At 35.1% G+C, this 25,412-nt stretch overlaps 1 long non-coding RNA gene across 1 annotated transcript; it reads right to left on the reverse strand.

The window, feature by feature from the left end:
* Positions 1-1,299: 1,299 nt before the first annotated feature.
* LOC122183753 lies at positions 1,300-2,803 on the reverse strand. The gene is made up of 3 exons (XR_006180351.1): positions 2,662-2,803; positions 1,601-1,637; positions 1,300-1,461 (listed from the first exon to the last, which is right to left on the reverse strand). It is a non-coding gene; the product is annotated as an uncharacterized LOC122183753 (long non-coding RNA).
* Positions 2,804-25,412: the final 22,609 nt, after the last annotated feature.

Here is a 25,412-nt window from a genome sequence, read left to right on the forward strand (position 1 = left end):
AAACCTTAATCTGTTTCTATCTGGTAATATTATTCCAGAAGTCCCTTCTCTCCTTCCTCAGAAATCTGACATTCCATATTTATTTCAGATGGCCTGCAGTATGGCCTGCAATGTCATTCAAGCAGTGTTCAGCTGGCTGAGTAGCACTAAAATTTGTGCTGCTCAGCAAATATATTACTTGATTTACTCATCCTTAAAGAATGGCCTTGTTCATTCCAATTGCCACTGCATCAAGCATAAAAAAATCATCCACGCAGCTCTAGCTTTTATTATTACTCTTATCTTATGAAGAGGTAACCTGGATAAAGATACGGTTTAAGTGAGTAAAAATTCTTTGCATCATCAGCTAATAGTTTGGATATTAATACTAATCTGAAGGAGAGCTACTGGTCAGAAAAACTATAACTGAGGAAAACAAATTGGAGTTTAGATTAACAGTGAGGGTATTTGGAGAGAATAAAACTGAAACGTGCGCTGCACTGAATGGCAACAACAATGGTGAAATCAGATATCATGAAAGTACCAATTCTGGCTGGGCACCATGACAGTCAATGGGGACAAACAGAGATTTATGTAAAAGATGTATCCTGGCAAAGACAAATGGGTCTGATTTATTCATTTAAAATATTACTCTCTGGGATAGCCTTAGGAGACACATATCTCATTTCCCAGTGGACCTTGGAAGGATATGGTATTACAGTTAATAAACATGATTTTTTTTCACAGAAATTCGGTTTTATTCTTTAAGGAAGATGTGTTGCTGCAGAAGTTATATGAGGCTTATTTTTTAAAAGTTAAATCAATTTTAACAAACCAGCAGGTTTGACAATCCAGAGTTCCACTGGAACAAGAACACCAACTCCTCTTCCATAGTCTGCTCTGCTGGAGAAGCTCAGCACCATCAAACAGGGAAATGTGAGACAGTAGATCTGAAGCACTGTCCCCATGGCTAATTCATTCTGCAGCATTAATTCTCTGACTATCAATATCAGACTGTCCAATTAGACCCAGCTGCACAGAGATTTTGACACATGCCCTTTGGCAAGCAGGTTAACACCACACCATCAATTTGCTCAGGCTGTAGCCAGCAGTGAAATGTTTTTTAACAATGAGTGAACCCATTTTTTGCCACCTACATCCCCCCAAGGCTAAAAAGATCCACAGAGGCGTTAGTAGTCCTGGCCTCAGTTTTTCTAAAGCACTTCTGTTTCTTATGAGGGAGATAGAATTGTCCCTCTCCAGATAAAAAATTAAAACCGTGACTAAAAGAAAATATTTCTTTATTGAATTGGTGCTGTGAACATGTGACATTTGGGAATAACTGTAGCCCCCTCACATTAGGTAGTAAAAAGAAATTGTTAGACTCTGTGTCCACGTGGATCATTTCCAATACAAGCACTTCTTGCTTCTTCCTGTATTTCCAGTTCTATGTGGCTTCTTTTCTCTATTGATGTATTTGCTCTGTAGGTGAAAACATTGTAAGTAGTTTTGTCCAGTTAATGTATTGAGAATTGACACCATAATAAAACAGCAAAGCCTGAAGGCAATATTTGGTGGAGGGATACTTTCCCTATGCTTATCTTTAGTGTAGAAAGCTTACCTGACTGTTTCTAAGTCTGTATCCCAGTCAGATCATGCTGAAATAAGCATAAAATTGAAAGGCATCAGAGTGCAAATCAGCCAGAAATAAAAGTTCTAAATAGGCAGGCAGTCATTTAACTAACAACTCCAATCCTATAATTCTTAATATTATATCTTTTTCAGTGCTAATTACGCTAAAAGTGTGCAGAGTGCACCTAAGATACTGGAAAAGTCATTAGCTCATTATGTGCTTTAGGTAACACATTGGTCATACTGGAACAAGCTTTCTAGATAGATGGCTGATGTCCCATACCTATCAGTGTTCAAGAGGTATTTGGGTAACATTCTTTATCTTTTTATTAGCCCTGAAGTTGTTAGGCAATTGTGCTAGATGGTCTTTTTAGCTCCCTGTCTATGGAACTATGCTATTGTATTAAATACGTGTTTTTAGCTTCTGGAAAGACAGAAATATAAGTGTTGTTTTTTTTGGTTTTTTTTTGGTTTTTTTTTGGTTTTTTTTTTTTTTTTTTTTCCCTGCACCTGAATTAAGTATTTTTTAAAGTCCTGTTGGGTAAAAATGAGCAAGTAAATTAAAGTAATAAGACATATAATTATAAACTAGATCTACATCCTTGTAAGCTTCTAGGTGTCTGAAAACTAAGCCTGGACTTTTACAGAAAATAAGCATTCCAATAGTCAATGTGCTTGTATGTCTCTTAGTAAAAACACATGGAAGGTGTTAATTCTTTTCTCATTTTACAAGATCATCTGAAAGCAAAAGATTTCACTACAGAGCAGAGTACATTAAAAAGAGTAAGCAGGCATTTGATTATACAGATATTTAATGCAATTACATAACGTGTAAGTATTATTATCTTTGCTAGAGGATCAGTGTATTTATTCAGAACTTTTCTGCATCTCTGATGTAACATTATCTTCCCTAATTACAAAAGAACATATTTACCTATCATGTTTTATGGGGTTATAAAAGAAGCTACATTAGTAATAAGATGCAACCTCATTACAACTAGACTGTGCCTGTGAGTATACCAGCTAAGCTGAGGAGTCTAAGAAACATACCTTATTCCCCTCTTCAGCTCATTGCCTCTTGCCTCTTGGAGCTGACAAACTAGAATATCACGCACTTGAATTTTGAAGATAAACAAGAAACAAATGACAGTGGAAGAAATGTAATTCTACTTTTGTATGGGAACTGCTGAACCACGGCCTGAACCTCTGATTGATCACCTGAGGCGAGCAATGAGTCAGCCATGGGAGCACAGCTGAAGGCAATTCACCTGTGCTGCTGGAAGGGGTGGAGCTGGCTCTACCTCTCCTAGACCCATTTCAGAACTGACTACCAGTATGGAAGGATCTCTTCTGGAGGTCTACTCTGCTGGATTTTCATAAGGATATGGGTAAGCTTTCTATCTATTTTCTTTTTGTTATCGTAATCTGCTTTGTCTAATCTCTTGTTTATTTTGTAATTATAACATCTTAATATTCATTGATTATACAACTTTTCAACTGTGATGTCTTTGCGCTGAAGAAGAAGTAAAAAAGAGAAACTGTCTTTCCTTTTGTGTTCTTTTTTCATAAAATAGGAAATGACTGCATCAGATAAGCAGTATAAATCATGATCAGTAAGTACAAAAAAATCAACTCTAATTTGAGGGTGGAAATAGGGGAATTTTGTGATTTGCTGTGCAACCAAGCTGAGGTTTTGCTCTAGAAAAACAATTGAAACTCAAAGTGATACATTTACCCCTGCCTGTGAACTATCAGCAGCAGTTTAAATATATCTATCTTTATATATGTAAATACATATAAAAGCTTACATTTTCATGTACCGTCTATAGACAAAGCTGAAGAACTGCAAGGAGTTCTTCCTTGGCAACTTATGGCTGAGAGGTGTTTTCTGTGTTTCATTAAGTCAGGGTGAAAAGACTTCTGCCTAGTTAGCAGAAAATGCCCTGCTGTTTATTCTGCCCACTGGGCAGAATAACTTTCAGAACTAAAGCAGGTAAATTGTGAACAGGGTGTTTGTATTTGATACCAAAAAGGAATATTGAATAGACTCATAGAACTATAAGATTTTTTTTTTCATTTTCAAAGTAAACAATTAGATTCCCTACCACTTCACTACAGAAGTTAAGAATGCACTTTTTGTAGCTATAAGAGAACTGTTAGGTCATAGCCTGAAGCAGTGATTGAGCACCTGGTGAAGAGGTGTGGGCGGCCCTGGGAGCACAGGTGCAAGAAATTCACTGGTGTCACCCAGGGTTCACCCCTCCCTAACATCGTTTAAGGGCTGGCAGCTGAGAGGGGATCATTCTTATTTGGAGATTGCATTCTTCTGTGACTTTTCTAGCATGTTTTTATCTTCTGAGCAGGGTAAGTTATTCCTTTTTATTACCAGCTTGTGACTTATACCTTTCTTGGGTTATCAAAAGGCTGGTCAGAAGAAAGGATGTATCTCTATTTCAGATGACACAGTAACCTTAGAAATGAGAGTAGTCTCTACAGCGCCTGAGTTTTGATGGTGTATTGTTCATTTATTAAATCATTTTTAATGAAATTAAAGTAGAATTCTGAGCATGTTAGGAGCTGATAACAAAAACAATTAAAAATAAAGACAAAAATTGATTTCTTCTACGTGTGTTGCACATAAATTGATCCAAGTGTAATGCTACATTTTCATTTTCACCAAATCTACAGTAGGTGCAAGAGCAAGATAATGCTTTATGATAGAGGAAATTCTCAACTATGAAACAGTTTCTTAACGTAGTCGTTACCATTAGCAGTATAATTTTGTCCATGCTGAATAAAAGCCTGCTTGCTGCACTCATAAAAATCTGCACCAAGGCACATGGCCCACTGTTGCTATCACCACTGCTGAAATGCACCACTTACCACCCCACTGTGCTCACACTGTGTTTGGTGTCCATAAATGTTCAGTAAGTGTCAATCCATGTCAATGGTGTACTTTTTTCCAGATGAATTCAATCACATACCTCTGCTTAATGTGTACTTCCATGTCAGAGGCAGCTGCTCACAATACAGGCCATTAGGATTTAGAAGACCAGGGACAGTTTGTGCAATGTGTTTAACAAATGCTAACCTACAATCATAATTAATGTGCAGGACTGTGTATTTTTGTGTTTTTCCAAGTTGCTTTGGAAGTTTATGCAAGACAACATGATACTACTGTTCAGTTTATCAGAGTTCATTGGGACTTTATTATCATGCTGCCTTAGCTCTAGTCTTCTCTATTTACCTTATTGTTTCCTACAACTGGGGAAGCGTGCTCCTACCTTAAGCACAAATTGTAAACTCAACTAACGGCAGAGGCAGTTCCACTCCTCCCAAGACAAAAAATTGAACAGTAGGAAGTGGGAAGACCAGAGGGGTGAAGAAGGAAAGCAAGAAGCTGAAGTAGCACATAGCTGTTTATAAAGAAGTTCTGTTCTTGTGCAGTGATTTTTTTTTTTTTCATACCAAGTAACATGATTTACATGTGGAGTTGTTTGCACAAAGGCTTGACTGGCTAGTGCTCTAGATAAAGATACATAGTTGTTTTACTGTGTTCTCAGTACTTCAGATAAACACACTTTAAATGGAGTTTTCTTTAAAAATACTATGCTTACAATTGTAGTAAGGAATTTGTTTCAAATTACATAGTCATCTTTTCCAGTAAAGAGTCATTTGCAAAACTTCTGAATATCAACTAGCATGTTTGTTGCTAAAATGTTTTTGATTTTTACCACATAAAGAAAAAATAGCTGAGGCTGTCTAACTGCTTGGATTAATTTGATGCTTCATCTTGATGTAGTAACAATATTTAGCATTCTACCAGCTGGCCAGCAAGATTGGAATGGATTTCCACTTTGCAATACATTGCAAATAGTGTTATAATCAGGAAGACTGATTGACAGTAACTTGATTGGTTAACTTTATTTTAATTTTTAAAATTCAATGAATAGCTAAAGCATCGATTTAAGAAAACATGGCTAAAAACTGATTTGATTAGGAATGAGAATATATAAAATCTGAAACTTATTTTCTTATAATTATGATGAAAATCTAGAGTTCTGGATAGTTACTGGAATAGAACTATTTAAAAAAATAACTTCTAATTGCCTTAAGTTCCTTTTAGGCTTGGCCCAAGAAAAGGCAATATTTTTATATGCTATGGAAAGGCAAAATACACTGTTACTTGCAATGGCACATCTGGCCTGAAGCAGGCAATAGATCCATTAAACAAACATGATCACACCCACCCACACCATGTTTTGCAGAGTTTCTGATTGCCTACAAGAACAGTAAATCTAGCCGTTCCAATTTTGATGGTCATTTGGCCAAAGGCTTTACAACTGAGAAATCTCTGCTGCCAAAAATAGGCAACTGAACATCAGTACTGACAGCTGCAATCTCATCTGTGACAGCAGGGAAGGGAGTGCTAAGGACCTTAGGGAGGTAGGCCACAGCTTATCAGAACACTTGAGTATATTCTTTGTGGTAGAGAACTGAAAAAAAAAAAAAAGCCCAACAAAAAAACAAGTAAACAACAACAACAAAAAAAACAGTGGGATTGTGACTCTAACATCATTAAGCACTAATGTCGTTAAGCATATACTTAAATGTTCTAATGAAGGAGTGGCTGCAGGAAAGTGTGTAATAGAAGATGGCATTTTGCTATTCAGAAATTAGATTATACTTCCTTAACTAGAGTGATTTGTTTAGTGTGAAACTGTCGGTATAATGCCTGGAAGTGATGCAGGAGATAACTTGCACCTAGGACTCTAGGAATGAGGTTGTCATGGGGAAGGAGAAAAGAAAAACAGTCATAAAATCTGTTGTCATCTTTTCCCTCTCATGGGCAGAGGTTGTACCTTGGCTTCATTTATTTATTTGGACTTCATTCTGAAAGTGGCCAACAGACTTCTTCAGTGCTCTGATGTTTATGGGTTTTCTTTTGTGCCCCAGGTTAATCAAATCCTTTCTGCTTTTTTTCTGATTTTTTTTTTTTTTTTTGTAACGAATGCAGTGACAAATACAAGGTGATAAGCTAGGCATCAGCTACTTTACATAACTCAGCCTGTCACTCATTGTAAGAGTAGATTAGTAAGATGATAGTAACTGACGTTTGTTTAGTTTCAGTTAGCTCCAGAGTTAAGCTACAGAGCTAATAGAGCAGCTGAAAACAAGAGTTCACAAATAAGGAGGTATAAGATTAATACTTGAATCTGTTCTGTTGTTCTGTTTTAATTAGCTCTACCTAAGTATTTGGAGACTACAGTGTTTAGCCTTATTCTGATTGACTTGGAGTATTGGCTTGCAGAATGTTTTTGACAAAGCTTTTTGCTGACACTTATTCTGTGGATGTTCACTGCAGTTATGTGATTCCTAACGAGGTTTCACATCAAACCAACACCTGATGTGTTTTATGCATAGATGTGACAGCTGAGTTCTGTGCTGAGCCGTTTTTTAGTTCATCTGTGACTAAACTTGAGTATAAGTATGATAAAACTTTTTATCTTAACTAAAGGAAAACTAATTTTACAGGTGGAATCTTTTACTTCTAGGTGCAGGCTGGATTTTCTTGCCTTACTTGTGAGCAGGCAAACATCTTCCAGAAGAAAAATCTAAGAGGTCCATGTCCACTTACAGATACATCATGGTAAGTTTGCATTTGCAATTTTTCTTTTATTCTTGTTATTAGTTTGAATATGTCTGAGTTTTTTATTTTTAAAGCTTGATGTTGGTCAGGTTTGCATTTCCTACTCAAAAAGAATAATTTTTGGTGCATCTCATGCATAAATATATCTGAAGGCAGTCTTCGGGTAAGCTGCCAATCATAAGTTATGGAAAATCACTTGAAATGTCCTCTGAATAATGTGTGATGCAGAGGAATGGTAGATGTGATTTATTTTTTTTTTCCTCTGAGATAATAAACATTATGCTAATCCTATTGTCCTTTGAACTTTGCTATAAAGTACTGTACTGTATTCTATGTCAAAGAAATGTTTGGTGGTTGTTGGTTTCGGGTTTTTTTTCTGCCACAAAACAGCTGAGACCCATGTTGCTGTATTAAGTGCTCGTTATAGCCATATGTTGGCAATCAATACCTCTTTCTGAAGAAGCAGAAAAGTGAATGGATATTTATTGCTACAAAATAATTTGCTTGGTCAATTACATTACATGTTTTAATTTTTTTAATCAATATTTTGGCTAGAAAATGATACTGACTTAGTGTTAAGCAAAGTAGTAGAGATGTAGATACTTCTCCTTCATTAAGAAAATAATGGAATTTTAGTTAAACCAGGGTTCACACATATAGCTTTTTCCCATCATAAACAAAGAATACCTATTTTTATGTTAATTAGAAACTTTAAAAAAATCATTTATTAGGAGCCCAGGTAGGTGTTAACATTTAAAATCCTGTAGGTGATTTCACTGCTTTTCAAACTACGTAACTTTAAAACATTTAGATTTCTTAAACTGTGTTGTTGAGAGAAGGCTGCAGTTTCTTTTTGCTGTGGATCAAAAAGATGCAGAACAAAACTACTATCTGTGACCCAGAGAGTAGGACTAGAGACTACATGTATCTTTATTATATTCCTCCGAGTTCCTATAAAGTCCAAAGGAAGATAAAACAGGGAAAGAAGCTATGCACTCAGGTTTCAGTGAAAGATTCTTACTAATACTAACATTAAATGTAATCATAAGGAGCTAGAAACTCAAATTTTCCACGTGTTCATCAACAACATTACATGTTTTGACAGAATCCAAAGGTCAGAGAGTTAAACCACATATACCTCAATTCAGAACTGCATTTGGAAGTTTGGATTTGTAATGAAATGGAGTTGTATATGAAATTTTTATTTATCAAACTGTATTGAGGTCTGGAGAAGAATTGCAGTTGAATCCAGTTTATCTGGCTTACAAGGATTGGGGAGTTATTTTCTGTTCTTGTTTTTAAGATCGACTACCATGAAAGAGAAACAAAAGAAATCTACTTTTCAAATGGCTTTTCATTGAAAATATAGCACCAAATAAAAAAGAGTGCTATGGAAAATATTGGTTTTGAATTCCCTTCCTCAACTAATCACAGCACAAAGCCAATTTAGAATTTAAAATCTAGGATGGATGAGCAATTTAGGAATGAGGAAGAGAACGAAATAAAACTCCTATCTGTATGAGAGAGAGCAGGTCTTCTGTTTCAGTGTGACAGTACCATAGTGTTCAGGAACTCTAATTCTAAATGCTGCCCAAACCATTGCTGGTATTGTTTTGAGTACATTATTTTAGCTTAAAAGTCAGTAGTGTTGCCAAGAATGTGGCTTATTTTCAGTATAATGGGATTTTTTTAGAGAAATATGGGTAACTACGTGAGAAATTGCTCAAAATTTTCCATGTAACGTTATGAGATCCCTATTAACATATTTAAGTATTCAATTTGTCTTAAGATTTGCAGTGTCTGTCAGTAAGAAATATTTTATGTAAGTTTATTGTATGTATGCATAATGCTTAAAGAGTAAAGGGAACTACTCATCAGATCAGCCAGCTGCACCTCAGACGCCTACATTAAATGCAATTTGCAAACAGAGCAGGTCCATTTGTTCCCTTAAACTTATGGCTTTGTGACTGTTATTCATCTAAATGTTTACGGTTCTTTCAAAGATGATATTACAGAAATGTATCCATTATCTTAGAAGATGGTGCATCAGAATCCTTGTTCTAGGAAAAGTCTAACAAGGGCTGTTATAGAGAAACCTTCCTCAGCAGTTCACTGAAATATGTGGTTATTTGTATATATGTCAGGCCCTCTCTGTCAGAGGCAGCATGTTAGAGTAGTTGGGTTTCCATTTTGATTCGTTTTGGCAATTACTGTAGTACCTTACACATATATTTCATTCTCATTTATGTGAAAATTACTTATGTACACTTAACCAAGTAGCTACTGCTGGCTTATTTTTATCTAAGTTTGTGTTTTGTACAGAGCTTAGCCTGGGAAATAAAAGCAAATTACACTTCTGTTCAGATAACTTTCTTTTCTAATGTGTGGGCAAAGACCTGAGATACATTCAGGTTGCAGTAATGATGATTGTTTCCTTTAATTCAAGTAATTCTGTTTCAATGCAGAGTGGATTTTAAATACTGAAAAGCAGTATGCACATAGAAATATAGCCCTCATACTCAGGGGAATTTGGGTAACTCCGTTAGAAAATATGAAAAATGTTGATCTGCCAAGTATAATATAACAAACCATGTGAACATCTTCAAAAACTTCAAAAACTGAAGAAAACTTTAAGTCAACAATCTATATGTATGTTTATCTATGGTATTCCTCTTTTTAATTTATCCATTTGTTCCATCAAGATCAAAATTTTCTCTGAGAAAAATGAGTCTTCTTACCAAATCGTTACTACTTCTGGCACTGTTTTCTTTCACATTTTATTTTTATAAAAAAGCTCTTGGGGATGAAGAGTTCAACTTCCATAACATCAAGAAAATAGCAGACATAGACACAAGTAACATTCTTGAAAGCCCAAAGAATGCAGCTGCTAATTATACCTTAATGCGTTGGAAAGAGCCTAAAAATCCATTAACAGTCAGAGAACTTCATTTTCTCATACAATCTTCCCTGAAAGGAAACTATGAGCAAATAGAGCTGCTAAGAGGTCTCCTGGGATCAAATCTTTGATGGTTTATTGATCTCATTTGATGCTTTTAGAATCATTAAAAGTCACCTTTCTTTTGTCATTCAGTCCTAGGGAGTAAATTGAACACTATGTTCGTGTAGGTCATTGAGTACTTTTTACAGTAGTTTATTCAAGCAAACGGAGCAGCGTGCTCCTACTAAGTGACTGGCAAGATTAGGATATCAGAGAAGAACAAAGATTGTTAAAGAGAAACAAAGCACCAATTTGCTTTGAAATAGGCTGCTCTGGAAAAGCAAAAGATTCAATTACTTAAGAAAGCGAAGTGTCTGGGGGGCATGGACTTTGTATCTGCTTTTTTGTGAAAGACCTTGTCTAAAACAAATCCTTATAGTAAAAACCACATTTTTTTTTCTGTGTTAAGGGAACAGAAAACATCAACAATAAACAACAACAGCAATGTTCTTTCACTGTCTCCAGGCAATTAACTGTTTAAAAAAACACGTGTTCCAAATAAAACTTTAAATGAAGAGATTATTCTTGAGAAAATGAGAGCAAATACCAGCAGAAAAAGTGTCTTCTCCTGGGAAGAGCTTCAGTGTGTGTAGTATTGAATAAAGCTTAAGACAGCTGCTAAATTAAGACACCTTTATTAAAAAGTAAACACAAGAAAATACCCTGCATCTGGATTAAGTTTTCTCCAGCAGCAGGAAAATATGATTGTTTTGCTTACAAGTATGTCGCTACCCAAAAAACCAAAAGTCACCAAAAAGGACTTAACTTCTGTAGTACTAGGCAGTAAATGGGTGACAAGAAGTCTGGTTCCCACCCACCCACGGGCTCTGCTGTTACACTGAATTACAACACCCAGTGGGAACTTCTTTTTGGTTGCAAAACAAATCAGTTTGCTCGAGGCTAATTTAACAGGTACCTGCCAATTGCATCTGCCTGTTTTACCTCTCTGATTTAAGAGCACTTAAACTGTCCAGCTGAATGACTCTCCCTTCATTGGAGTGCAACCAAGGTACATAACCTGTCATCTGCATTACTGACAGCAGTCATGATCTTCATTTGTGTTGTAATATAAGCCACTTTCTCTGGTGGTTTCTTTACCTTTTCCAGCAAAGACCCTGGCTTAGAAGTGCTGTTAGGTTCTGTGTACAGGTAGTAAACCTGTTTCCTGGCATGTTGAATTCATCCTGTATAACCCAGCAATTATTAGAGCCTTATTAACTTCTCCTCTCAGCTTTAAAAAGATGGATTCAGATGAAGTTTTAGCAGTTCACTTTGTAAGCTCTAGAGGACACATCTATTAAACCCCATTTGCCCTTACCTCTGTTTAGATGTGCTGCTTATTTCTGTGTATATAATCGAGTAAAGTGTATGTGTGAGGGTTGATTCGGTGGAAAGAAAACCGCCAACCTCTGATCCAAGGATTTCTTACTTTCCATTCCTTCATTTGCAATTTGAAGTCATTTTCTGAAGATTATAGTTCTTGCTTCTAGGCACCCTCATTGAATATATGCTGCTTTGAGCCAAACCTCTTATCAGTCCTGCTTCCCGCTCTTACTTTGGAAAAGTTAATAATAATATTGAGATTTCCTTTCTTTTTCTGTCTACAGTGACCTAATCTTTAGTTCTGTGTTTGACTTCCGAATTTAGGAATGCATGAATTCTTTGGCACATTGAACAGAACAGATGAAACTCTGCTCTTGGAAAGTGCATTGTGCTTCATTATGTGGTCCTTTAACTGAAGTGACCAGTGATTTAATTATGTCACTCTACAATGTCATAGTGGTATACACCAGGCAGATATGCTTTTTTTTTTTTTTATAAATGTTCTAATGCATGAAAAAAGTTCAATGCCAGGGCTTTTAAGTTTTCAAATTTCATTATTAATAACTTCAAGAACAAATAGAACAGGAAAAGCTTACTTCTTTGGTGGCAGGACTTGCTATCTTTGTCTTCTTGCATGCTTTTGTAAAGATCAATACTAAATATTTTAAGGACACAATATAGCAAGTGATTAAAACTGCATATAAAGTGTCACTTTCCTTTTTACCTGGAGATCTAGGTGCATCAGAAGGTTGCTGCTTAAATAAAAACAAAAAACAGTGGTGCGCTACTAGTCAAGCAAGACTTATTTTTCCTCTTTAATTCTCAAATTCCATACATATGAAGTTGTTTGTCTGTTTGATCCTCTGTCATTCTGACGCTCCTCGCCCTGCAGTTTTAACTAGAGCAGCTAGCAGATGACATACCTTTTACTGCAAGTTTCATCATTGTATGGTGCAAATGGCCCATCAGATGCTGATGCCACTGGGAAATTGCTATGAGATAGATGGAGATTATTTTTGTTTTACTTTTTTTATGTCCCCTGTTCTATTCTCCCTCTTCCCTCCTTTTGCTTAAGGGGATCATGGTGGAGAAATTGTAAGTGTGTGATGAATCGATCAGCAGGGTGCGATAGCAGCATTAAGCTATCCATCCATCAGGTCTGCAGTGTATTTGTGCAAGAGGGTACTGGTTGGCTGGTATCTCAGGGCTGTTCTCAAGTGATGGAGAGGCTTTCACTTCTGAATTCCAGACTCTGCTGTGTTAGAAATCTTTCTAACTTGAAATTGTTTCAGTGTATATAGAAATAGTAAATAATAGGATAAAAGATTTGTTCTCAGGGGGATATTTCTGCAAAGCACAAGAAGCTGCTTTTATATTGACTGTTTAAAAAAAAAAAAAAGCCATTCATTTTTTTTATTGTAAAGAGGTCACTGTGGACTTGAAGTAACAGATGAAAAGATCTCTTTATCTAGTTTATTTGGCTGTGGAGTATAGCATGGATTAAAATTCCCAAGTACTGTAGGACTTGTTTTATCACTTTGGAGTTCTGTATATGTTGTCAAATGACATGCTGCCACGAACAGATATTGAATTGCAACTATGGCTATAGTAATCGTATGAATCTTACTGGAGATGTATCTGAAAATCTTGCAGCTGCATGGAAAAAAACCTTTATGTAGAGATTAGCCAATGTTTGGGCTCCTGAGAATAGTGACAGCTGAGGAGTGTAGATATCTGACATATATGTGCTATCTTACTGATTTCATTAATTCTCCCTGAACAACTTAAGTTGTGACTTTTTTTTTTTTTGAACACTCATAAATTGAGGCCGCTGTGCTGAATGCTATTCCTTAAAAAGGGAAGTTATTTTCAAGTGCTAGACTTCAGTTTGTGCTGCAAATTTTCCATGACTTGTACCATTAGAAAGCTGTTTAGGATAATAAGCTTAGTAGTGTAAAATCAAAACAAGATAATAAAGATTGTCTTCACATTTTCCTTCAGTTAAGGAAAAAAAAGGACTGGAACCAAACAGAAATCCAAAAGACACTGTATAACAGAGATGAGACTTCACAGCGATGAATCAGAAAAGGGATAAAAATGCTTCCCCATAAGTATAGGAACAGTCTTGTCAGTGCTGACCTGCAAAGTGTCTCATATTTCCAACAAATGAAGTGAATATAGGCCTGATGTGAACCTGTCAGAACAGATTTTACCAGAAATGATTCTAGTGCATCTTGTGTCTGGAAAAATTCAGTGATTTTTAAAGCACATTAATAAGAGCAGGCAACAGATGATCCGGAGAAGCTCTCTGGTGACCTTGATTCAGACGATGAAGGCACCCTTACAAAGGCAACTATACTGGAGGAAGACCTTTGTTAGCCTCCTTTCTAAACTCCCACTAGAGGAATTAGAATTCATTGGTATAACTATTAGTTGCTGTAGAAACCCATTTAAAAATTTCTGCTTTTTGCCAGAGAATGGGAAGTGATCAGAGTACGGAGAGCCTCTTGTATCACACATGAACCAACCGTGAGGTGTTTTTCAGAAGTAGAATGATATGATATAGATGTGCAGTAAAAGGAAAAGTTCATGTACGTTCTAATGAGGTCCATTTTCCTTAGGGAAAAATCATGCCATAATGATAAAAGATGTAAAGGCCCCAGTTGAAATTGAATGTTTTTTTTTTTTTTTTTTAAATTTTTCCTACAATAACATAGTATTCATTCCATATTTATTTCAACACTAAAAATATTCTGTCATGACATCAGAAGGTCTCTCTGTGCTACAGACTGTTATCACAAGTAAGTCTTTGTTCACATGTGCTGGCTTAGGATTAATATTAATTTATTTGGATAGGGTTTTATTTCAAGCAAACAATGTATCCAACAGACCAAATTGATTGAAATCTTAAGACCTAATGTACAACAGTAAATTTTTAAAAGCAAGCCACTAGATATCAGAAAAAGACCAGTAACTTGGAAAAACTCAATATGAAATGCCATACCAAAATGCTGTTTTATGTGCTGATAAATAAATAGAAAACTTTAATAAATCATATTTGCTTCTGCTTTTATAAACCTGAGGTCAAATTAAAGATTTTGCATGTAGACTGGATTCCAGGCACAGCTTAAATGAATGTGTAATGAAAAAAGTTAAATTTATGGCATAAACACCAACTGAAATTATAGCAAAGTAGATCAGTGCTAAGCTACTGATTTTTATAGCACAGAAGGGACATCATTTGTAGAACAAATTTTTTAAAAAAAGAGAAAAACCAAGTAAAAAAAAAAAAGCAAAAATATTTGAAAATCAAGTACAAACTGGTTCCAGTGCGCTCATTTTCATTAATGATATTCCCAAGTGCTTTCTTATAACTCATCATTGCTAGTGTTTCATTTTGACCCCACTCCTCAGAGCTCAAAATATTAGTACTTCAGATGGGCATTGACATTATCAGCTTTATCAAGCATGACATCTCCTTGGAGTCTGTAATATTGCTTACAGATGGTGTGTCTCAACATGAACCGCTTTGTCAAATGTGACACTTATTCACAAGGTTGCTGTCCTGCTTGTGGGACTTTGCTGTACTCACACGGCTCAAACCCTCCTAGGTGGCTTTGCACACTCACTAGGGGTACTAATCTTGGTCGTCCTAATTGGATAACTTCCTTCTTCATTTGCTGATCTGCCTTGCAAGGCTGTCAGAAAAATTTAGTGGTGATTTTAAAAAGTGAAAGCTCCAACTTGCATTTCTGCTTTTAAAGACTGCTTCTGCTCTGGTTTTTCAATCTAAATTGTTGCTGGGAGAAATTGGTCTAATTTTTAGTTATGCTGACAGTATGCTACAGTTTTTACCGTGCCTTTTTCTACACTCTTAAATAAGAAAACTGACTTAAAAAAAAAAAAAAAAAAAAAAAAAAGTCTAGCACAGGAATAAGTTTCTTTGTGTCTTTTAGGAATGGTAGAAGTTGTAGCTGGAGGAGTTACTCAAATATATTTTAAGCTTATTTAGTCTTAACCTTAAAACAAGAGCAGATGTCTGGAAGTCTTTATTATGTGAAACTTGACAAGAAACTGAACTAAACAGAGTTTAGTCCCCCTGCGTCCCCCATTGGGCACTGCACAGCAGGGTTTTCTGAGTGGGAAGATTTTTGTGTGTGTGTGAGGTTTGTACTTGGTTTCCTACTGTGTTGTCTGTAAGCACCAATGTGCATTTAGAGAAGTTCACAAACTGGTCCCCACTTTCACTTGAATCATCACCTAGTCTCACGCTTTTATAATCAGGGTGAGTTTATTCATGTTTTATTAGAAGTCAGTTGGTTGGTTGAGATTTAAAAAAAGTTGTGAAGGAAAAAAAATATTGATATTTCAATAATTTCCCTTAAATTTTCCCTTTGAACCTTCCACTGAAATTTTCTTCTGTGTTAAACTGCCACTGTAGTTTATATAAAAATAGTTATTTCTGATCATGTTTGTCCACACTAGCAACAAAAAAGAAGTGATATAAAAGGTGACACTGATTATCAATGTTTTACTTTCTCTTTTACCAATAAGATTCAATACACTGATTTTTTTTGGTTTTTTTTGAAACTAAAATTAAATTTTCCATCAAAATTTTGAGGTTTTTAATAAATTCAGCAGCTCCTGTTTAGATATGTTTCAAGAATTTTTAGATTGCATACAATTCAATAATGCATGTGGATATGAGTAACTGGATGTGTTTCCATTAAAGATAATATCATATTCTAGAAACTGGGAATATGGGTTTGCAGTTTATAACTACTCATTCCCTTTCCTTTAGACACCTGATAAACCTGCAGTCAATATGTACATCTTAGTGTCAGGCTGTGTATCTTAATCTTCAGTTCCCAATAAGGTTTCAAAACATGCTGTTCATGTGCATTCCAGGAGGTGATGCACCCTGTTCTGCATTGATTTCTTTTTTCATGTTATCATGACTGTGTGTATTCTATCAGTAGTGGGATCAGGCAAGACTCAAAAAAAACAAAACAAAACAAAAAAAAAAAAAAACAAAAAACAAAAAACAAAGGAACAGCACCATCACCAAAAACCAAAAAAAAACGAATAAGACCAACAACAAAACCCACAAGAACAGAAGGAGGTTTTCTGGTTTTACTTATCTGCATTTCAATGGAGACTGACGCTGCCATTTGAATTCTCCAAAGGAGTTCAGGAGTTCAGGACACTTGCTAAGAATCGGGATTCTAAATCTCCTTTTGACAGAGGATGCTAGTTATGAATTATATATTTTTTAAAAGCCACATCTTTTTAAATTCACTTTTGATTTCTTACAAATTTTGTGGACAACTGATCAAATATCACCAGTGACACACACAGCTGATAAGGCAAAATGCTGAAAGCTAGGCTTTTCACTAACAGACGGTATAAACTCAGTGGAGTTTGACAGATATCAGTGCAAATTTCATTAATGAAATATTTATAGAAGTGTAGACCTGATATGTGGCAGCAGTTGTATTCCTGTGTGTTAATCATTTCTTACCATCTTTTATTTCTTATCTCTGTTTAAGACATTTGAAGACAGGACGACGTTTTCCTGGCATCTTGTCAGATTAATGGTGAAAGGGTTGGTGACTCTTAAGAGTGACTGAGAAAAGAGGCAGTTTTAAGAAAAAAGAGTTTGATTAACTCTTAGTAAATCAGTAATCTTATATAAGCCTATTTTAACCATCATACATACCTATTCTTTTTTACTACTTGTGCCTCTGTGCTTGCTGTTTCAGATGCTACCTTGGTAAAGCAAGCAACTCCTCCACATCTTGGTCTTAGTATATATGTTATATATATGCACACGTACATAGGCATGTATACCTATATTTGTAAGTGTATATTCAGATGTTCATTTGACTGTTCCAGAGTTCCAAATGTAATGGCTCAAACTCCATCAAGATCTGATAGCCGTCTGTGAGCAGACTTTATACTATGATATATTTTTGAGAACTGATGTTGAATGAGATGCTGCCATGTGACAAGTGGCAAAAATTCTGGTCTGTGCACCACTAGGAGAGTAATGAGGTATTCATGAGAAGACAGTGGCCTTGTCCTTTTAGTCTGCACAGTGATGACCTGTGCAATTAACACTGGTTGTCTTGCATTTTATATAGCACCAGAAACTAACAGAAAGACTGGGTGATTTGCTCTATTATGAAATATTTAAACGTGATTGAAAGAATTAAGTCAAGCACTTATGTATATCTGTTTTCATTCCACTTTGCTGGATGTGCTTATTTTTTCTTAAGGAAGAAGAATGACTCGTTGAAAGTTTTCATATGTGTAGTAATTGTCCTCATTACTTTTCTAAGATTTAAATTTGAAGTAGATGAGCTGCTTGCTAAGTGCAAGCAAATGGTTTCATAGAAATAAAATCTTTTGGTAACCTCTATGGTTACAGATGTTACTGTGACACATTGAAGGTCACTGAAATCTTGGAGGGGTTTACTGGAACAAGTATTTTCTCCATGTGGAAGTGTATCAGCTCTGATGTGTGCATGGCATTTTGGATGAGAACTGATCTACAGCGGAAAAAAATCCCATAAGCGACCAAGTTAGGAAAACAACTGTACCAAGCCTTGCACAGTATTTAGTAAAGCTGATAAGTAGGAAGGAGCTGTGAATGATGTATTGGTGGCTTTTGAAGGAAGTAGGAAGCCTACTTGATTGGCAGAAGTTTCTTCCTTCTTTTCTGCTACTAACTATAACTTACCATCTGCTGGAATTATTATAGAAGGCTGTGTGTACAATTAGGTGAAAAAATAATGGATGTATAGGGTGTCAAATGTTTTCTGACTTAAAGAGAGGAGGATACTTGGAAGGTTTCTAACAGTTTTCTGACAATCTTGAGAAGATGATAGCAATAAACTCAACATACTTCCATTGCTGAAGCGTGTAGTAACCCACATAGTCTGAACAAGAAAAAGGAAAAAAAAAAATCCATCTTCCCTTTTTGGGATTAGTATCCATATTGTGTTTTGTTGTTCAAAAGTTCTTTTTGCCTTCGTATGACCAAGATCTTAATTTAGAGGTCTAGTGGTCTGGGTGGTGGAGAGAGAACAAGATATGCTCCAAGTTCTCACAATGCCTTAAACTGTATTTGGTATGAATTGGATCATTACAATTTTATGTACAAACTCCTGATAGATCAAGTCTCTGCTATGATTTAGACTCTTTGCTGAGCCACTTCATAACTCTTGATTAGCTATGGATGTTATAGAAATTGGGCCTTTTAAATATCTACCTTTCCAGAGAGGTGTTAACTAAATTGATTCATTAAAATAGTAGCCATAGAAGAAAAATGGAAGAGAGAACCCAGGGATATACACAGTATTTCCAGATCTTGCAATTCCTTCAAACACTGTATCCATAAACCCTTCGAGAACGCTACAGTGGTTGCTACTGTACAATTAACTTGCACTATTAAGTGGGTGCAGAAAACATCTTCATGTCAAATGAAAGGACAGGAGCAAGTATTTTTGCCCAACACTACATATTTTTATTACCCATATTCATTCAAGCAATAACCATGCTTGAAAAAAAATTAATGTCCAGATGCCAATTGACAAAAGCGCAGGGACTCATTAAATCAGTAATATTGTGACAAACTGTAGAATCTTGTGTATTTGGCTCTAGGGAGCTAATCCAGTGAAGCATTTAAGAAACTGCTTAATTCTAAGCAAAGAAGGACTCCCCAGAGGAGGCATAAGGAGATGCTAAAGCGTCTTCCTGGCTGGAGCACACAGTTGGTCAAAACTTGATTGTGTGTGTATTTCTTGTTTTGCTTTGTCTTATAGCAAGTTGTAAATATTGTACTGATGCCTAATAAACATCTAAATGAATGCTAAATACTCAGATCATAATACGAAACATGAGTAAAATAAATAGGAGCGTTTCAGCATCATGAAGAGATTTAGTAAATATAAAAAAAGCTGTGCTATATATGGTGCTTACATAAAGCAAACATCATTAGTTTCAGAACAATTTGAGGTAAATGGCCTTAGTCTGTAGTTCTCAATGTGTACTGTATTACTTTACTAGACTAGGTGTCTAGTTCTAATCAATGGAGATTATGACAATGGAGTATCTCTTGGTTAGAAATGGTTTAATTTGATCCAAGCTATTATTTACTGTGTTAACAACAATATTTTTCTCTCTGTATATGTGGTTACATGAGCGCCTTATGTTCCCAGTGCCATGCCATGAAGAATCACACATAGCTGACAAACTGTTGCACTGCTTATGCTCTTCAATGCACAACTATTCCTCCTTCTTGATTCCTTGTAGCTCAGTTTCTATTCATGTAAGCTGGTCTGGTAATGAATTTCAAACACTTGTTTCTTTTAGAAGTTATGAATCTGACAGTACAATAAGTGGACAGAAGAAAATATCCAGAATGACTATTTACTCATTCTAAATATAATAATTCCATAGAAACTGAGGAAAAACTGTGCAATAAAAGCTTAGTACTTGTTCTTCCTTAAAGATTTGTTGTTGTAACATCCTAATGCTCTTTAAAATTAACCTGAAAGGACAAAAGTTGTATCTATACTTCCAAAGCCTTGCTTACAGAATGATGTCTAAATCAAAACCAAGAATATGATTCTCAGTTCACAGGCTCTTACTGCCTGCATCTTATTGTCTTTAAACAACAGTTTTTTTTCCTATTTAAAGTCTCAGGACTTTTTTGATTCTGACCTATTTTTATTCCTGTCCTTCACTGTTACACTAACATGTAATGAAAAATTGCATTTTTTAAATTAAAACAAACAAACAAACAAAAAATTAGTATGGCACCAGTGGAAGATGAGAGTTTCTCTTTTCATTTAATTGACAATCCTGAAGGTAATCAATCAAATCAGTAGTAATTAAGTTACATAGCATGTTCAGGAACTATTCTGACTTACACCAGAAAACAATCTTAAATAGTTTATAGTATGTCTATTTTAAAAGCATAAGCAAGGTTATATTATACACTATATTTAACAGGAAACATGAGTTCAAATTCTTATGCAATAAAAACTTGCATAAGAACTCCACAGAACTGTTTCAATTACCAGAAGTTTTGTTCACGTGATTTTTTTCTTAATTGATTTCAACTTGTTCTAGCTGGTTCCAGCCAATGTAAACTAGTTCACAATAATTTGAACAAGGAATCTGCACAATAATCAACTTTTCTTTTTTTTTTTTGAAAAGATGCTGATGATTGTGGGCCATCATTGTCCTGTGAAGAAAGTAAACTACAAATCCATTAATCTGCCTTATATATCACATCCACTATGGTTTCCCAGAAAAAATAAAACACTTCCATGTGCATCTTTGTAGGCTAATGACCATAGATTTTCTGTTAAGATTGTTCTGTGTAATAAACAAAAGCAGCTTTGAGAAGGTGTTCACTAAGAAAGGAAAATAATCTGGAGAACGTATGTTTCCATTGTCTTCTTTTGATCTTTTATTATTTCCTTAATGATACATCAAAATATCTTCAGTTATCGAATAGATTAGAAGCTGCATTAATTCTATTTTCTACCAAGGGATGCTTGTCTAAATTAGAAGGCAGTGTCTGGGACTTATTCTGATTTGAGTTAAAGAATTAATTACATTATTAATTAAGTTTTTAGACAGAAGGATAATAGAATCATGAAATTAGACTGACATGTAATTTTCTGCTGACAAATTTATCGATAAATCTGAAGCCAAAAATTCACTTTTATTATTTACCACATCTGATATGTACAATACTTGAATCAGCATGAGAGAACAGAGCAGTTGGAATAGAACAGGTGAAAAGTAAATGAGTTGCTTTATTTTAAATATCTTTTTAATACATACTTTCTAGATCCCTGAAGAAAAATGACACACATCTGAAATATCTCATTTTTACCTGAGAGATGTTAATACACCTAGCCATAAATTCGTTTTTTTCTTATTGTACCTTGCATACATATTAATTCTGAGTTTTGCATGTTAAGCCTACATGTAAATTCACTTGATAACTTGTTATCAAACTTTGTGTGGAATCAGAGTAAGCTGATTTTCAGATATGTTTTTTTTTCTTAATAATAGAATGAATGTGATTATAAAATGGCAAAGATGGTTAACTGAATCTCTGAGCAAAATCTGCCTCTAATGGGGATGAAAGAACATTGCCATTTACTGATATTGAATGTGTTAATTTGCTATTGAAAACCATGTGCGATTATTCTACTTATCTTCTCACCTCCCCAGAATTAGGAGTTTTCTGCTTAAGGCTCCAGTAGTACTCATAACATGTATATGTTTATTTGTGTGTTTGTGTCATATATGTATGTTTATGCACATACATTTAAATACTACATGTATATCCAGGGATTTTAATAATTTCTCTTCACAACACAAGAAGTACTTATAGACTCCAGGTCCTAAAATATGCATCAAAAATCCATTTGATTAGATCTTCCTTCAGAGATTTGACTTTCACTGTGGTTGAGTAGCCAGATATATTTTCTTCCTTTCTGTAGCAGAAGAAAAAATCTGAAGCCCTCTGCAGTTTTTTTTCTCCTTGTGACAGGAATTTTTATATATTCCTTTTATATTCCTGAGTTGGAGCTAATAGAGCCCATTTGTTTTGTCTGCCAAGTGAGTCAGCAATGTAACTGCATTTCTAAGTAAGGTGATAAAGAAAAAATACAAATGTGATTTCTTTAAATATCTGATGAAACACTTGCTAACACAGATGATTTTTGACAACTTTAAAAGACTTTTGATGCCATCAATATAAGTTTCGGGCACTTATTTGAGCTAGACTTAAGAAAAAAAGACTTATAAAAATGCCTCTTTTTTAGTGCTTTTTTTTTTTTTTTTTTTTTCCAGTGTAGCAGTTTAGCTTTGTTACTCATATTTTCAAATCAGTAAGTAATTTACAGAGAGATCAAATCACATGCCTGAGGTAAGAAGGGAAATGTGTGGGAATAGACCTCAAGTCACCTTACACCTATTATTGAATTCTTCCCTGAAGATGAAGAAAATGTGTAGGAAGTAGGCTGGAAAAGTCAGGCTGAATTCCTGTTACCTTGATTCTTTGAGGCTGTGTGGTAAACGCTGCATCCGATAGAATTCCAGTAGGAAAAATGAGTGAGCTGTAATTAAATAAATGATACATGTGGGGAGATAGAATAACTATAGTGAGTTCTTTGGAAAAACACAAGAAGAGGAAAAGAACGCAAAATATAGGTAAGATTTCATTTAAAAAAAAAAAAATGAGGTAGACTTATTAGTTTAGAGAGCATCATAAAATAAACAGTATGCAAAACTAATCCTCTATAAACCAGCTTTTCAACATGCCTATAGCAATCTTCCAGGATGGTTTATTAAAAAAAAAAAAAAGCTGAAATTTAATTCAGTGTTGCCCTAAGAATTTCTTGTTAGCTGGACACCCCGCTCCAGAAGTGACTTAAGTATTCAATAAAACAGATATTTATCCACTTCAGCTGAGATAAGTGGCCAGGCCACCCAAATACAGATCATCGCATTTGTGAGGTCAACATTGGATTTAGGCCTACTTACACAAGCTGATTGTTAAACATACAGTATACACACTGTGGGCCATACAGGTAGTGTTTCTTCTCATTAAAATGTACTGGACATATGAAGATCTAGATCTTAAACAAAAAATCAACTTGTGGAGCAGTAGGAAACGGATTGATGTGTATTTGTCTGTTTAGGCTCCAGTTTTAATGATCTGCTTTACAGTGCCTCATCACTGATATTCTGACAAGGTCTGTTTGTTGCTTTCTGTTATATTGTTCATAAACTGTGGTAGTCTAGAGATGCTGAGAGCAGCAAGCTCTTCAGAGAAGAGGTCACAAATGAATAGCACTGGATTTCAGAAATACAAGTGACTGCAGTGAAGGAATGACACGATAAAATGACTGGAGGTGTATCAATCCTGCAAGTTAAATTTGTGTTTAAAAAGGTATAAGAGATAAGTGCAATCAAGAGTTCTAATAACCTCCACTAATAGTTGTAGATGCATTTTACCTTTACAGGGTAACATTGTTAGTGATTTTTATATTACAGGTTTTATCTAAGTGTGTCACACAAAATGTTCTTTGACCTCACTTGAAACTTATCTGTTTTTTGACGTTGGCAAAGGCACAATCCTAGAAAGGTAGTTGAGTCAATCGAGAAACAACAAAACATCCCAAAATTACCAAATACTCATAATTATCAAAACATTTAGTTTATACATCTTATTTACTACACGACTTCTGCAATTACACGTTCATAAAATGAATATATACAATACGTGAAGGATAGCTCATAAAAGAGCAGTTTTGAGAAACAGAGCGAGTGATCATTTTGAAGAATCCAATTAATGTACAACCACCAACCTTCCATCCAGTGAAAAGTGTCTCTACTTTAAATTAACTGGCTTATTAATTTGTACTTCTACATGGCTTTGTGTATCTTGTTATCAGATCTATTGCTAAGGATCTATTACTAATTGAGATTGTAATATTGTCCTTTGCCCCTTTCGATCCCAGAAGACAGCTGAGATATTCTTTGCTAAGCAGGTTTGAACTCCTTAGAGTGGGTGTGAAATACTGTGAAAAAATATTTGCACAGTTGCTAGAGAAATACTCAAAAAAGTTTGTGTCTTCTAATGCACTTAATCACAGTAAAATATTTAGTCAAACCAGTATAGCAACTGTTAATTCATTAAGTTGTAACCAACCTGATGAGGGCTAGTGACAGATTTAACATGTATTAGAAATTCTTTTAACTCTTCCTTTTTTTTTTTTTTCCCTTTTTCTTTCATTCTTTTAAAATTTCTTTACTAAAAGGATATAAACAGGTTTCTGCCATAGTTGAATTACTATGTAACAAGACATAGACAGTTATACTGACAGTTATACAGTCTTACTGACAGTAAGACAGTACTAAAATAAGAAACTTCACTTACACAATTTAAAATTTAATTTTAAAATGCGCAATATGAAGTTGTATGACGTGACTTCAAATCTAGGAATACGGCCATTAAATGGGGAGTTCAAATGAAAATAATTTCCGTCCAGACTGAAGGCATAGAAAATATTTAGGTGCCAAATAACACAGAAGTTTTGAGCAAACTCAAATAATTACAAGGAAAACAAATAAACAAAGCAAATGAAAGTCAGACAAAACTTTCATGGATTTGTAGTTAAAATGTATTTCTGGATTAACATGAAAGTTCTGATGTAATTGACTGAAACTGTAAGGATTCGTGACATTCAGATCTCCCATATTTTCTCAATATGCCTGTGTGCTGCCTTCATACTTGCACTTCACTGCTTAGACGAAGAGTATCCTAGAGTTCTGTGCTGGTCTGGACATTTTGGTTTCCTACCTTGGTGCCCACAAACGTTTGTTTGGCAAACTGTTCCTGTGACTTAATGCTCTAAGCGCTCTGTGTAATGCTTAACATGGTGTGAGTAGACACTTAAGATTAAGCTGATACTGCAGTGTCCATAATTTGTGAGCTATTTGTTTCAAAAGGAACATAGATCTTTAAAGGAAAGACAGGATAGTTACACACTGAAATACCTTTGAAAATCAGAATCTTCAGATTTTCACTGATAACCCAGACGACTATATTTGTTAATCTCTGAAAATCTTTTGGAAGTTTGATTTAAAGTTCATAATCATAAGAAATTCCCTACTGCTTGTGAGAACTGAGGTCTAGTGCTGTGTCTTAAGCCAAAGGTTATGTTTATAAAGGCATCCAGAGAATTTTATGAATTTTATTCTTGGTTAATTTATGGAATTGAGTTTCCAGCTTTT

The sequence above is a fragment of the Lagopus leucura genome, unplaced genomic scaffold, assembly GCF_019238085.1.
Source record: "Lagopus leucura isolate 7727_CA_CO unplaced genomic scaffold, USGS_WTPT01 Super-Scaffold_100019, whole genome shotgun sequence".
In the NCBI taxonomy this organism is placed as follows: Eukaryota; Metazoa; Chordata; class Aves; order Galliformes; family Phasianidae; genus Lagopus; species Lagopus leucura.